The sequence below is a fragment of the Dipodomys spectabilis genome, unplaced genomic scaffold, assembly GCF_019054845.1.
Source record: "Dipodomys spectabilis isolate Male_0828 unplaced genomic scaffold, ASM1905484v1 ptg000018l, whole genome shotgun sequence".
NCBI classification, from domain to species: domain Eukaryota; kingdom Metazoa; phylum Chordata; class Mammalia; order Rodentia; family Heteromyidae; genus Dipodomys; species Dipodomys spectabilis.
In genome coordinates, this window is record NW_024870695.1 from 763029 (window position 1) to 779770 (window position 16742).

Below are 16742 nucleotides of genomic sequence, written 5' to 3' on the forward strand. Positions count from 1 at the left end.
CACAGAGAACTAACACCTTTGTTTTCTGCCAGTGTGGTAGAAATGGTCTCCTGGGAACATGTTTGACTTGCTTTGTAAAGTACCTGACCTTTTCTCTAAAGCTATCAGTTAATGATCCTCACATCTCTTAATTATATTTGTAATGGTGGTTTTGATGTCTTTGAGGAAAGGTAGTTGTTTTCCCTGACCACCTACCTCCTAGCTTCCTTCCAGGTGACTTTTTTTTTTTCTCCTTTTTGATGGTACTAGGATTTTGAATTCAGCTTCATGTTTCTACTGAGCCTTGCCTCCAGCCCTATTTTTCACTTAGAAAAATACTTAGTAATGCAAAAGTGTTACAACTGCATAAGTCAGGTTATGACTACAGGGCATCTTGATCAATGTCACCCTTCCCATAGTTCTTGCCCTTCCATTCTCCCCTTCCCAACCCTACCCTAAGATACATTGTTCAGTGTTTACATGATGTATACTGATTATAATGACTACTTTTACTCACCCTTATTTCATCCTTTCTTCCCCTCCAACCCCAAACATGTTTCACTCTTTTGTTTAAATTCTTATCCCTCACCTGATGCATGTGTGAGCCTTGCTCCACCTATTTCAGGCTTCCTGTACTTAACTGGAATCACAGGCATGCGCCATGGTGTCCAACTTCCTTAATGTCGAGACAGAGTCTCAAGGACTTTGTGCTTAGGCTTCCCTGCAGCCACACCCTCAGCCTCCCAGGTAGCTGGGATTATGAGATGTGAGCCTCCAGCACACTGCTCACTTTTTTTTTCCCCCTTGTGGCTTGAACTCAGGTCCTAGGCTCTGATTGTTGCTTAATGCTGACAGTCTATCACTGGAGCCACAGCTCCATTTCTGGCTTTTTGGTAGTAAAGTAGAGATAAGTGTCTTGTGGATTTTATTGCCCAACCTGGCTTTGAACCACAATCCTCAGATCTTAGTCTCCTCAGTAGTTAGGATTATAGGCATGAGCCACCGGGCATAAGAGTCTCACTTGTCTTGTTTTATTTTAATGCTGCTGATTGAGCCCAGGGCCTCAAACATGCTAAGTGCATGCTGTGCTGCAGAGCTAAAGGCCCTCTAAGTGGTTTTACCACTGAGCCACCTCAGCCCCTCCTCTAAGTGGTTTTAAACTCAGGTAACTTTATCCCCAGGAACTGTGGTGTATTTGGAGCAAGGGTTAGGGCTAAGTAGTCATAACACAGTGAAATTAAAATTCAGTAGATAGAAGATCACTGGAAGCTGCGTGCCGGAGGCTCACGCCTGTAATCCCAGTTATTCAAGAGGCTCAGATCTGAGGATGGTGGCTCAAAGCCAGACAGGGCAGGAAGGTCCTTGAAACTCCTATCTCCAATTCATCACTAAAAAGCTCTAAGTGGAGCTGAGGGTCAAGTGGTAGAGTATTAGCCTTGAGCACAAAAAGGCTCAGGGACAGCACCCAGGCCCTGAGTTCAAGCCCCACAACTGACCATAAAAAGAAAAGAAAGATCACTAGAGATTGGAGTCATCAGCAGAAGCCTCACAAAGAACTGCTTGACCTAAGACATGAACTGAAGCCCTCATTTAGGTCAGGGGCTGTCTGTCCACATGGAAACAAAGCTCCACCAGGTGCCAGTGGCTCATGCCTGTAATCCTAGCTATTCAAGAGGCTGAGATCTGAGGATCAAGGTTCAAAGCCAGCCCAGGCAAGAAAGTCTGTAAGACTCTTACCTCCAATTAACCACCAGAAAACTGGAAGTGGTGCTGTGGCTCAAGTGGTAGAGCACTTGCCTTGAGCTGAAGAGCTGAAAGACAGTGCTCAGGACCAGAGTTCAAGACCCACAACGAAATAAAGAGGGAGGGAGGGAATAAGGGAGGGAGGGAGGGAAAGAAAAAAGAAAGGAGAAGAGCTCCAAAGGAAGGTAATTCCCGGGTCAATAATGTCTGACCACAGGGAATCTAAGAGGTCCTCACTTGTACTGACTGATGGCAGACCCCACCCCCGCCCCGGGCTTTCATTGGGCCAGTGCACTTATAGGTGGCTCAGAGACTTTGAACCAGCCACCTAACCATTTCCGCAGCCTTTCCACTTTGCAAAGCGCCCCACTACTCTCACCTGGCACTTTTATTTCTCAGCTGGTGACATACCTCAAAATGTATAATTCCCCCCCCAAAAAATCCAAAACCCTATATTTTTTCCAACCTCCTATAAGCTGCTTGAAAAAGTGAATCTCATCCACCCCATGTGAAATATTTATATCACTTCCAAAGTGATCATGTAAACTTTTAATAATGGTGAGCCATTCTTACAAAATTATCCCTGTTCCCTGGTGTATTACCCAGTTGGTAATTGGAAGTTTGGGCTGTCATTAAAAATGACAGCTTTCTCAGATAATGCTCTTGGTGCTTGTAAAATGCAGATAACCCAGCCTATATTTAACTTGTGTGAGGTACAGCTTCCTTTCAATGGTTAGGTAACTGAGGGACTGGCACCTGCAGAAAGCAGGAGAGCTCACCGCAGGGAGCCGCGGCTCTGTTCATGAATACCCTGTCCTGAATTGGAGTCCAGAACCCCCAGGATTTTTTAAAAATAAGTCTCCATTGGACTCATCTCCTTTCCTCATTGACACCGCTGTTCATGTTGAAGTTTATTTATATCTTCAGTCAGCCATGGTACAGAGGTCATTTGTATTGGCCTAAAATTTTAGAAGCATATAGGTTTGCTCAATCTCGCCAGCACTTAGGCTTGTAATGCAGAGCCTGCCTTCCATAGAAGTCTTGCTGCTTCCCCAGTACCCTCGCTTTACCGCCACCAGCCTCCTTCTCTGCTATTTATTGAAAATCTGAATAGCTTTAGAAGGTGTATTCCTATAAATGAACTCTCTTCTAATGGGCTCTCCAAGCAGCAAGCCTTCCATAAAGGAGCCACTAATTAAGCAGAGAAAGAAAAAAAGAAACGATGAGGAGGAAGAAAAATTGTTTGTCTGGCTACAGGAATCTAGTAGTCAATTTAGAAGATGGCAGCATCCTTCTTTATAAGCATCATGTTAATAATACTCTCTTTGTTTCATGCCATTTGGCTAGCAGTGTGTATATGTGTGTGTGTGTCCCCATCCATACCTGTGTCCCTCTCCAGGAGAAAGATCTGTTCCCATGGACTTTTATTTTGGTGAAAATCCTTATTAAAGTTACTCTTTATGGATCAAACCCATGCCAAGCCTTAAGCCTTCCTGGTTGAAAGTGTGCTGTGGGAAAGCGGGTCGATTTACAGTGGAGGCACGCACAGGCTTTCCGGGAAGATGCCTGTCAGTCAAATGGAGCTCGTGGCGTGAGGGCCTGAAAGATGCTCTCTCCTCTCCATCGGAGGGCGAATTGAAGGTGTTAGAGACTTAACCGGGCAGCATCACTCAGAGCGATGTGCTTGCCACAGCCCTGTACTGCACATGCTCCTAATAGAACCATTAGCTCCTGGAACCAAGTCGTGTGTGTGTGTGTGTGTGTGTGTGTGTGTGTGTGTGTGTGTGTGTGTGTGTGCTGTGCGGATGACTAGGAAAAGCAGAGACCTCTTAATTAGTGAGCGACATTCTTGCATAGTAGTAGTGTTCTGTTCGTGGCATAATTGTCACAGCAAATTACCAGTTACGTTAAATATTGAGCTGGTAACACTCTCTCTCTCTCTCTCTCTCTCTCTCTCTCTCTTTCTCTCTCTCTCTCTCTCTCTCTCTCTCTCTCTCTCTGCTTCAATTATTTGCTCCACCCCAGCCTCCCCACCCCCTCCTACCCTAACCATCACCTGCTATCCTGCACTTCTCACTTGATCTTCTGCCAAGTGGTAGCTTTTAAGTGAGGCTTAGAGAGGATACACTTTACAGCAGGAGCAATAAATCTGGCTTTGGGCAAGTTATAGGATGCCAGCAGGGAGGGGTGGGTATCATTTTTGCTTGGTGTGGGGGTGGGGATGCTGGGGTCAGTTCATTCCAACTATAAATGACTACTAGGTTGGTCGCTTCTATCTAACCTGGGTGTCTCCAATGGGTGAAAACTATTGAATATGCCCAAGAAATGCAAAGGAAATAGAAAATGTGTCCCAAGCCACTGATGGTGGCTCATGCCTGTGATTCCTGAAGGCTGAGATCTAAGAATCACAGTTCAAAGCCACCCTATGCAGAAAATTCCATGAGTTCCAGAAGTGAAACTGTAGCTCAAAGGGTAGAGTGCTAGCCTTGAGCAGAAAAAACTAATAGCTGCTAAGCCCTGAGTTCATGCCCTAGGAGCAGCACAAACAAAACCATCCCTTCCCCCCTAAAACACACACACACACACACACACACACACACACACACACACAATCTTGTCCTTAAGTTTAATCTGCAAGGGGAAGGGTCACAAAATGCAAGACCACTTCTTACAAATAAATGGAGTCATTTACAGCATGTCGTGTGTTGTATGGGAAGAGTCCTGTGGAGTAAGGGACAAACTGTGAGGTACTTGCAAGCTGTCATCTGACAGTGAAAAAAAAAAAAAAAGGAAAAGGCTTGGCAGGAGACAAAGTCCATTTGAAGCCAAAAGCCCTGCACACTGCGAAGGAGAATGTAAATTAGGCACAGGTGATACCAAGGAAATTAGTTTGGTTGGAGTGGTAGATCTTGGTAGGAAAATAATCATTGAGATTGCTGAACTTGAGGAGAATGGCCTGGATCTTGATTTCTTTGGAGCTTAATACTTAAGCCCTGTGGAATGTAGGTCTTCTCGAGGCGCCTTGGTTGTTAATTGACCTTTCAGTGGCTTGTGGAGCAGGTGTTCCTGCAAGCCAGGTACATGAGAACATTGCTCCTGTACAGCCGCTCTGCTTAGCCGACGAAATCGCTGAGGAAATCCTGCAGGGGATGTTATTGGAGTGTTGTACACTCAATTCCTCACAAGCTTCATGCTGGGCTGCTCATTTCCTTTGGACAAAGATAGACTGGCTCCCTCTCTTGTTGATGGAATGAAAATTCTTTCTTGCATTATGGCTCGAGTGATAACTTTGGTGGCGGTGGTGTGTGGGGATAATGAAGAGTCTCTTAATGGCTCTAGTTAAACCCGTAATATCACTCTGTCAAACTTCAGCTGACGGTGGGAATCTAACCCAGTTTTAGATCCCCGAACATCTGAAAACCCGCCACTGGCATCTTGAAAGCCCTAATAAGGAGGCAGCCCTCATTCCTCTGCTTCCTGAAGCATTATAACCCAAGCTCATTTCTTGCTGTTCAGCCCCCACCCCCACCCTGACCCGAGGTCACTCTCATAGACTGGGGACGTCCGAGTGATTTCGGCCACATCACCCTGCTCGGTCTTTTTTGCCACCGGCATGCTGGTTTAGTACCCCCAAAGGAAGAGAACTCATTTTATTCAGGGGGAAAAAAAGGAGAAATGAATTTGCTTCAGGACCTGCCTAGGTCTAATTAGTCTAGTCTGTAAGTGGAGTGAGCTGTACAAGAGGGGGATGCGCACATGTCTGGCAGTGTGTGTCAGGGGGAGGGGGGTGCGGGGGGGGGGGGGGGTGCGGGGGGGGTACTGTATAACAAAACCCAAGGGGAAGCATGTGGGTTCAGAGTGGCCTGCCTGGGGCCTGGCTCTCAAGAGAGCTGGTAGAGTTGGGCATCTGTGGATCACAAATGTGGTCCTTACTGCTCAGGAGGCAGAGATCTGAGGATCAAGGTTCAAAGCCAACCTGGACAGGAAAGTCTTGAAGACTTTTCTCTCCAATCAACCACTGAAAACACCAATTATGGAGCTGTGGCTCAAATGGTAGATTACCAACCTTGAGTAAAAAAGCTAAGGAAGGGGCTGGGAAGCTAGCTCAGTGGTAGAGTACTTGCCTATCATGCATGAAGCCCTGAGTTCGATGCCTTAATACCACATAAACAGAAAAAGCCAGAAGTGGAGCTGTGGCTCAAGTGGTAGAGTGCTAGCCTTGAACAAAAGAAGCTCAGGGACAATGCTCAGGCCCTGATTTCAATCCTCAAGCCTGGCAAAAAAAAAAAAAGCTAGGGGACAATGCCCAGGACCTGAGGTTAGGTCCCAGTACTAGCATGTGTGCACACATGCATGTACACACACACACACCACACACACACACACACACACACACACACACCACCCCAAAAAACACCCTAGCTTTACCCCAAGATGGAGAAGAACCATGTGGGTTATAAATGTCAGGGGAACTTTCTATATGCCTGAGTGAGTTGGGAAATGGTGGACCATGTGCTGAGGAAGAGGAAGTGGAGAGGAACTAGAAGGAAAAAAAAAGTCAGTAGGGAGAGAGGTCATTTTCGCCTAAATTAAATAATGGAGATGACAATTATGAACAGCCATAAGAGCAATGATTCGGCAGCCAGAACTACAAGACCGTGACAAATGGCTCTCCAGGGAAAAAAGGCGCTGCCCCCTCTCGGGGGGGGGGGGGGGGGGGGGGGGGGGGGGAAGTCAGGGCAGGGGTCTCTTCACCAGGCGGGGAGGGAGGCAGAGCCTGCCTGATTTAGCCTGGAAGTTAAAATCGCTGAAGCAGTTTATAGAAACACCAGAGTGAGTTGCACTGCACAATCAGGAGGCTGGATCCAGAGATGATGGCATAAATGTTTCAAATGTGCTCAGGGTAATTAGTTTTGAATTACCATGTGCATATTTTAAACATTTAAATGATCATCCCAGGTTTTCGAAAACAGTTTCACTCGGCTTGATGCCGCTCCCCCTCCTGGCAGAGCCTCCCGGCGGCAGGAGAGCAACCCCGTGGCCAGCCATGCTGGGACAGAGCCAGGTGAGGCCTAGCTGTTCTGCAGTTGCAGCCAGAGGAAGAGAGCAGCGGGAGCCATGCACTAAACCCTTGGATAAAGGCGGATTAGGCCTAGCCCGGGGTCCTGGCACCCTGGATGCTCCTTCCTTCAAGCCAATGTCATCTGTGCCAGTTTTTCGAAAATGATTGGTTCAGCTTTAAGTTTTCCATTGTGCATGGAAATCTAATTTTATTGGGTTGCTTCTTCACCTCCATTTTTGATGCCTTAGACAGAGGGGGTCCTGGGAAGATGACTTAAGTAGGAACTGCATTTGGAGTTTTGTTATTGTTCATTTTTTGTGTGCCAGGACTAGGGCTTGAACTCAGGGCCTGTCTGCTATCCTTTAGCTTTTTCTCTCAGGGTTGGCACTCTAACCATTTGAGCCACTTGTAGCCTTTTGGTGGTTAATTGGAGATAAGAGTTTCAGAGACTTTCCAGTCTGGGGGTAGGCTTCAAACCACAATCCTCAGATCTCAGCCTCTTGAGTATCTAGGATTACAGTCATGAGCCACCATGTTTGGCAGTATTTGGAGTTTTAAAACAGTGATTTTATCCACTCATCACTCAAGGCATACTGTCTTCCAGGAACTTTAGTCTTGGCTCAGAACACAAAGCAGCAATTTTTAAAATTCTTAATTCAGGAAGCAGTGGAAAGGACAAAATATTTTGTGCCATGACCTCCTTGAGCTGGCTCAACCTACGATAGGAGTTATTAAAAAGCGATGCTTTTTACTATCTTGTAGAGGTCTCCAGATCAGCCTTGGGAAGCTGTTTAAAGTCACATCTCTAACTTTATGTACTACCTGAATTTAGAACAGTGGCTCTGAAATGGGGCCTTGAATCTTTTCTTTCTGTAATACACTGTTTGTCCAGCAGGTGGAGCTGGGAGACAAAAACTTTGAGCCTGTGCCCTGGACCTTTGAGTGGGAGCTATCTATGCTGAGATCCTGATTGAATGAAAATCGTTCATTATGCAAACTGTCTGGTTCAGTACACAGAGGCAGCCCCCAGGCACAAACCCCAAGTACTTGCTTTTTCTCTCCCCAGATTAAAACATATGAACTGCTTTGATGTAATCTTATAACAAAACCTAATAGAAAATTTATTTCTTCTGAAGTTGCCTGTCATTTCTTATTGCCCCCCTTCTTCTGTCCTATTAATACCCTTACAGTCAAGGATATGCAGATCTGAGTTTAGACTGTATTTGGGGATGAGAACAGTGTGTTTGCCTCCGCAATGGTTTGAGTTATTTAAATACAGTTACACTTCTTGCAATATGTTTAATCTCTTGGTGTTTTTTTCTCCCCTCCTTACTGCTATTTATCACTTTAATGGAATGTTACAGAATATCACATTATACAATGTGTTTAAATTGATAAATTATATTAGAAAAATATTGGATAGGAGTTCTTAATGGGAAGTGGGTTTTTGTGGAAATATTTTCTCATTAGTAGATCAGCTTGCTCACAGGGTAGAAATTGTAAGGATTTGGGAATAAGCTATATTTATGACCTATTTGGCTAATTAAAATTAAAGCATAATTTTAGCATGAAGTTTCCTGCAAGACTTTGCAGAGAGGGTGGAGAAAGAAACTTGCCCAAATCCAGTTACTTTTAAATGTCAGTTGCCATAACAACTTCACATGAGCCATATTTTTTACTTGAAAATTCCTTTTAGGATTCAGTTGCTATAATAATTTGCCTGGGCTCTTTTTAGGTGGCAGATTTTCCTATTTTCCTTTTGTGATCATTTCAAGGCTTTCATTACTATAACAAAAATGACCATGTAAACCTCAACTCTCCATTTTTCCATGTGTAAGAGCAGAATGGTCCCCAAAATAGAAATGTGGATTATGGGAGCTCCAGAAGGAGCTCTCTGGGGCTGTGGAGGAAGAAGCCACACTCTGAGAATCCATTGCTGCAGGAGCCAGTGTCCTTTAGGCAGGAATGATTAAACCAACAGAATTTTTTGAAGCATGACTGTTAAACTTTCCTTTGTCCTTGAAGGGTTTATTTCTTTATTTTCTGGTGTCGCTGGAGATTGAACCTGGCATGCTGGGCAAGTGCTGTACTACTGAGCTCCATCCCTGTCTGTGGCCTGGGAATTTTGCATGAGCCAAATGCAAAGTCTGGCCTCTTGGGTCCTCTGAGGGCCCATCAGTAGCCATGAGCATGTCATTCAGCAGAGCTACTGGTATTTGATGACTGAGTGCAGCAATGCCCCTAGGTATTTACTCAGAAGCCATGCGCTGGCAGAGTAAAGTTCACTGCCCTTTCTTTTGCAGTGTGGCTGTTAGCCTTAATTCATTAGACAATATGACCTTGGAGAAGTACCTGTGTCTGGGATCTAGTCTGGCCACAGTCACACTAGCAGGGACAAGTTGCTGCCAACCTTCCAGATCTCTTTGGGCTAACACTGTCATTGCTGAGGGCCAGCTCGTGCTCCAGAGAAAGGGGGCTTGCAAGTGTAAAGATCATTTAATTTCAAAGGACTTCTGAGCCTGGTGCCAATGGCTCATGGTGGCTCACACCTATAATCCTAGCTACTCAAGAGGCTGAGATTTAAAGATCATGGTTTGAAGTCACCCTGAGCAGGAAAGGCCATGAGACTCTTTATCTCCAATTAAATCGCAGAAAAAGCTGGAAGTGGTGCTGTGGCTCAAGTGGTAGAGCAGTGGCCTTGAGCAAAAGCTCAGGGACAGTGCCCAGGCCCGGAGTTCAAGCTACCAGCAAAAAAAAAAAAAAAAAAAAAAAAAAAAAAAGCCAAAACCTAAAGGACTTCTGGTTCTATCTCCTAGATAGAACCTGGATGTTTTTTCTGGCCTCTGTGTCCCAGGCAAAATCCATAATCAAGTCTCAGGTTTAGTGATACTATAGCTGTTCCCATCATGGCTCTCTCTCTCTCTCCCTCATCTCTGTCTGTCTGTCTCTCCTCTCTCTCTTTCTCCCCATCTTTCCTGCTCCTTCCTAGCTCTTTGGCCAGATCTTGAGTGGCCACTTCCTTTCAGGACTCTGAAACCTACAAAGTGTTAGTGGAAATCGTGTGAGGAAGATAGAAGGGAGTAAAGGACCCCTGATTATCCTCGTCTCCCTTCAAGAACGCCACCTCGGGATCCACTTATCCTCGTCTCCCTTCAAGAACGCCACCTCGGGATCCACTTCATCGGATATCCTCCCCTGTCCAGTGAAGGGAATTTGCACCTCATAGGAAGGAAGTGAAGAGGAAATGCAGCAATCGTGAGGAAAAAGAAAGTCTAAAATATTCTACAATCCTGCAAGGGATAATAATCCCAGTTATGTCCTGGACCTGCAGTTGCACCTTTTATACTTCCAGTTACTGGTGCTTAAATCGAGTCTGAAGATTATCAAATGAAAAATTCCAGAAACAATTCGTAAGTTTTAAACATCATGCCATTCTGAGGATGATCTGAAAACAATATATATGGAAATGGGGTAACTTAGGTTGGGGACTAAATGACTAAAGGATGAACATGGGTAGTATATGCTGCATGGATACACTGCACAAAGGGACGGTTCACATTCTGGCACAGATGGTAGTGGGATGTATGCTGTGAGATTTTATTGTGTTGCTCAAACAGCATCCTAGGGTTCAACAGAAAAGGCCAATGGTAGCCCAGCATTGTGTCCTGTTGCCTTTGCCATTCACCTAGCTTTATCTCCCCGTCTGGAAGGGGGAGGGGCACCACAGTCACCTAACTTCTATGAGAGTATATTATTATTTGTTTGGTGTTCATCCTGGGGCTTGATCTCAGGGTCTGGGTGCTGTCCCTGAGTTGGCTGCTGCTGCTTCTTTTTGTGTGTGTTGCCAGTCCTGGGACTTGAGCTCAGGGCTTGGGGTGCTGTCCCTGAGCGCTTTTACTTAAGGCTAGTGCTCTACCACCTTGAGCCATAGAGCCACTTCCAGTTTTCTGATGGTTAATTGGAAAGAAGAGTCTCATGGATGGGCAATGGTGACTCATGCTTGTAATCCTAACTACTAAGGAGGCTAGGATCTGAGGATCACAGTTCAAAATCAGCCTGGGCAGGAAAAATCTGTAAGACTCTTATTTCCAATGAACTGCCAGAAAACTGGGAGTGGTGCTGTGGCTCAAATGGTAAAGTATTAGCTTTGAGTGAAAAAGCTCAGGGACAGCATCAAGGTCCTGAGTTCAAGCCTCATGAGCTGCAAAGGAAAAAAAAAGTCTCACAGACTTTCCTGCCTGGGCTGGCTTTGAACCATGATCCTCAGATCTCAGCCTCCTAGGATTACAGGCATGAGCCACCAGTGCCTAGCTTTATTTTATTGCATTTTGTCATAGGTGTGTATGTACTAGAGGAAACCAAAGATATTTAGGGCCTGGTGCCATATGAGGTTCTTTACATCTATTGAGGTCTTGGACCCTACACCCCTCTACTCCTGGCTTGGGAGGTTATGATTCACAAGGGAAGAGAAATCAGCTGGGCTGGAAACCCAATCTGCTCTTTTCAAACCTCAGTGATTGCCTTTGGAAGAGACTTTCGATGAAGCTTTGTCTCTGTTCAATATTTTGATTGTTCTGTACACGTCCACCAAAATATAGTACTTGACATTTCTCAAAAACCAGTTGTGTGTGTGTGTGTGTGTGTGTGTGTGTGTGTGTGTGTGGTTTGCTTTTTTAATTTTAAACCAAGTGTCACTGAAGTGTATGTTCAGAGCAATGGATATAAAACATTATTGCTTGGTTTAGACAGCAAGCTAGTTCCTGCTTCTTCCACCCCCACTTCTCAGCATCCCCCACCCCCACCCCTATGTGAAGGAAGACCGCTTCTTGTGGACATCAGGGAGGCAAGAGTATGAAAACTCTGTGGTCAGATAGATCTGGGTCAAATCCCACAGCTTCCACGTATATCTGGCGTTAGAATTTATGCCTGTGTGGGGCTGAGAAGGTGGCACAGTGGTAGAGCGCTTGCCTTGCATGCATGAGGCCCTGGGTTCGATTCCTCAGCACCACATAAGCAAAAAGAAAAAAGCCGGAAGTGGCGCTGTGGCTCAAGTGGTAGAACACTAGCATTGAGCTGAAGAGCTGAGGGACAGCGCCCAGGCCCAGAGTTCAGGCCCCACGACCGGACCCAAAAAAAAAAAAAAAAGAATTTATGCCTGTGTATGAAGCGGGGTGTGTTTGTGGGGGGTGGGGTGGGGGAGGCCATGTCTGTCCTCTAGACTATTGAGGATTAGAATAATACACACAGAATAAATATAGTAGAAATAGATTGTTTGCATGTATGAGCACAGAACAATGAAACATGTTGAAATTATATGAGAAAGTGGGGAAGGAAGGAAAAAGGGATTGGAGGGGAAGGGGAGCATTGAAGGGGAAGGGAAGATGAGATTGCAATACATTGTAAACCACAATGGAATCCCCCCTGTATAACTCATGGATGCTAATTTCAAAATACAAAGAAAAGCTGGGTGCCAGGGGCTCACGCCTGTAATCCTAGCTACTCAGGAAGCTGAGATCTGAGGATCAAGGTTCTTTTTTTTCTTTCTTTCTTTCTTTTTTTCCTTTTTTTTTTTTTTGCTGGTCTTGGGGCTTGAACTCTGGGCCTGGGCACTGTCCCTCATTTCTTCAGCTCAAGGCTAGTGCTCTACCACTTGAGCCACAGTGCCACTTCCAGCTTTTTCTGCTATGTGGTGCTGAGGAATCGAACCCAGGGCCTCATGCATGCAAGGCAAGCACTTTACCACTGAGCCACCTTCCCAGCCCATGTGTGAAACTCTTATCTCCAATAAACCACCAGAAAATCAGAAGTAGCACTGTGGCTCAAGTGGTAGAGCGTTAACCTTGAGCTGAAGAGCACAGGGACAGCTCCCAGGCCCAGAATGGACAAAACAAAACAAAAAGAAATAATACCCACAAAGCACCTACCCCTAACAAGGTGAATTCCAAAAGTGCATTGTTGAGAGCTAGGGATGGCAGGAGAGCTCAGGGTTTATATCTCATATGTGCAGGACCATAGGTTGGAGCCTTAACACACACACACACACACACACACACACACACACAGAGGCTGGCAAGGTGGCTCACACTTGTAATTTTATCTACTTAGGAGCACCAAGGTTCAAGGCCAGCCTATCTCAATCTCAATCAATAAAGCCAGGAAGGAGAGTGCACACCTCATTGTCAGCTATGCAGGAAATATACATAGGAGGCTCACAGTTCAGGCTGGCCCAGACTGAATTGTGAGAACTTATTTGAAAGAAAAAAAAAAAAAGACAAAGGGCTGGGAAGGTGGCTCAGTGGTAGAGCGTTTGCCTTGCACACCTGAGGCCCTGGGTTCGATTCCTCAGCACCACATAAGCAAAAAGAAAAAAGCCAGAAGTGGCGCTGTGGCTCAAGTGGTAGAGTGCTAGCCTTGAGCTGAAGAGCTGAGAGACAGCGCCCAGGCCCAGAGTTCAGGCCCCACGACCGGACACCCCCCCCCCCCAAAAAAAGGCAAAAAGGACCGAAGGCATGGCTCAAGAAGTGGAATGCCTGCTTAGCAGGTGCAAAATCCTGAGTTCAAATCCTAGTGCACCAAAAAGAGAAACAAAGTTGTTATCTGTGCTGTGTTTGTGGAGGGGCCAAAATCCATTAGGTAAGTATAGCCCCCCTGTGCTGCAGTGCCTGACCTCTGGGAGGTATTTTCATACTCTCAACTGATTAGAAGCTCCCTGGTGGTAACAGCCTCCATTTCTTTTCATTTTTGTCAGTTGTGGGCCTTGAACTCAGGGCCTGGGCACTGCCCCTGAGCTCTTTTGCTCAAGGCTAATGCACTACCACTTTGAGCCACAACTCCACTTCTGGTTTTTGAGTGGTTAATTGGAGACAAAAATCTCATGGGGACTTTTCTCACTGGGCTGGATTTGAACTACAGTCCTCAGATCTCAGCCTCCTGGGTAACTAGGATTACAGGCATAAGCCACCAGTGCCTAGCAGTCGCCTCTATTTCTTTCTTCCTTCCTTCCTTCCTTCCTTCCTTCCTTCCTTCCTTCCTTCCTTCCTTCCTTCCTTCCTTCCTTCCTTCCTTCCTTTCTGTCTTTCTTTCTTTCTTCCTTCCTTTCTGTCTTTCTTTCTTTCTTCCTTTTTCTTTCTTTTTTTGTCGGTTGTGGGGTTTGAACTCTGGGCCTGGGCGCTGTCCCTGTGCTCTTCAGCTCAAGGTGAGCACTCTACTGCTTGAGCCACAGCGCCACTTCCGGTTTTCTAGTGATTTATTGGAGACAAGGGTCTCACGGAACTTTCCTGCCCTGGTTGGCTTTGAACCGAGATCCTCAGATCTCAGCCTCCTGAGTAGCTAGGATTACAGGCGTGAGCCACCAGTGCCTGGCTCGCCTCTATTTCTAGGGCTCCAGAAGGCAAGTCTGGGACAGTAAGTATGATATTGCAGATAGGTCTAGGTCGGGTTTTTTTGTTTGTTTTGTTTTGAGACGGGGTCTTGCTATGGACCCCAAGTTGACCTCAAACTCATTCCTGACTCAATGCCTTTCATGCTGGGATCACAAGCGTAGGCCTCTACAGCTAGCTCAATAGGTCACCTTAGAACATAAACAGCATCCATCAATTCTCTATTAAGAAAAGGCTGGGACTCAGGTGTGGCTGTACATGTCTATGATTCCAACACTTAGGAGACTAAAGCAGTAGCATCATTGGCTCAATACAGCTTGGGTATATAGTGAGGAGAGAAGAGGAGAAAGGGAAGGGGGGGGGGAGAGGTGGGGGAGAAAAGAGGAAGGAAGGAAAAGAAAGAAAAGGAAGGGCTGGGTGCATGGCTCAGGTGGTAGAGTGTCAGCCAATAAGAAAAAGTACTGGATACCAAGTTTGAATCCTGGTATCACAAAAACAAAAAGGAAAGGTGTGAAAAACATTTGCAAAGCCCTTCAAGAAGATGAGCCCTGGACATGGTTCTTGCACAGGTGGGTCTCAGGTGAGAGGAGACACAGTTCTGGTTTCAGTGCTTGGCTCGGCACTTTCTTTTCTCCCCCAGGGTGCCTTGTGGGTATGAGGCTTGTGGTGACTTGATACTTTCAAAGAGAAGGAACTCAATGATGAGTGACACTCTGAGACAGCAAAATAGTTTTAGAAGGTGTGGCTCGGCTTTAAAGAAAGTCAAGATATCCCTGTGGTTTTTGTTACTGATCTAAAAATCACAGGTGCTCTGAGAGCTGCCAGGAAATTCCCACTGCTAGGCAGATAGATAATCTGGTAGACTGCTGACTAGTCACTGAGAGAAGTCTTGGTCCTAGGAACAGATCTCCAGAGGCTTTGGCTGTCAAAGACAGTTAAATGGTGGCTCCTCAAAAGGTATGCTTATCTAGAACCTGTGAATGTAACCTTACACCAAAAAAGGAGTGTTTGTGGGTATAATTACACTAAGGGTCTTTAGAAGATTATATTGAATGGAAGTGAACCACGCATTCAATGATAGGTGTCTTTATCAAAGAACAATAGGAGATAGGAGACAGAAACTAAAAAGAAACAAGGATTGGAGTGATGCTTCTACAAGCCAAGGATTGCTGGCAGCCACCAAAAGCTGAAGAAAGAGCTGGCACAGATTCTCCCTTTAGAGCTTCTAGAAGAAACCAACCCTGCCACCACCTTGACTTCAGACTTTACATCTCCAGAGCCAGATGGCCTGAATTTCTGCTCTTTTCAGCTCCCCAGTTTGTGGTCATCTGTCTCAGCAGCCCTGGGAAACTCATAGGGCCTATCTTTCCTCCATCTCGAATTCTCTCCTGTTCCTTGGGCTGGGTCACTGAGGATTGCCAAGGGTTCACTCAGGTTTCTATAGAATTCCTTCTTTCCAGGGCTGCTCTGCAAGAATCCCACACACACCATCCAGTATTTCTTTTCTCTAACTCTGCGTCATGTATCATCGTGTCTTGTGCTTAGTTTTGTTTTTGTTTTACAGTCACTGGATGACAACTTAACCACAGCACCAAGGAGCACAGGGACTAAGTCCTCTGTTAAAAAAAAAAAAAAAAAAGGCAGAGCATCTCTGGGTGTTGGTGGCTCATGCCTTAGGAGGCTGAGATGTAGGGACTGTAGTTCAAAGCTAGCCTGGACAGGAAAGTCCATAAGACTTTCATCTCCAATTAATCACCAAACGGCCAGGAAAAAACTGTGGCTCAAGTGGTAGAACAGCATTTCTAAGTGAAAAAGCCAAGCAGAAGCATATGCTCTGAGTTCAAGCCCCAGTACTGGTACACACACACACACACACACACACACACACACACACACACACACACACACACACATTAATAAATGAACACCATCAACAGGAAGGTCATTTTCAAAACCACCACCATTATTTCTTCTTTTTGTGCTGATCCTGGGTTTGAACTCAGGGTCTGGGTCCCTGGCTCAAGGTTGGCACTCTACCACTTGAGCCACAGCTCTACTTCTAACTTTTTAGTGGTTAGTTGGAGATAAGAATCTCACAGACTCTCTTGCCCAGACTGGCTTCAAACCTCAATCCTCAGATTTCAGCTTCTTGAGTAGCTAGAATTACAGGTATGAGCCACTGGCATTCAACTGAAAAAAACATCTTTAAAAAAGAAAAAAAAAAAAGTAGCACCATGTGTACAGTCAACAGACATCTTTCGGCCACATCCTGCCATCCGTGAATTTAATCTACTTTGACCTGGACACGGCTGTTTTCTTCTTTCCTGGGCATCCCATTCTGAGCAGCAGTGGCCAAGTGCCCATTGTCATCAGCAGTGAGTTTTCATGTTGAAAGACCCTTTCATAAGAGGTGGCTCAGCTTTGGGCACCTCGGTGGTGGATATTGTTCCCGAAACAAAGTTTTGAGTTAACGAGTTTGGGGGTTTTGATCTCGAAAGCACTGGGGAGATAAGCTGGCAGGGCTGGCAGTGGCATGCCTTTGGAGATAGCAGGAGTCAGTTCTGTTTTCCAGGAGCTGA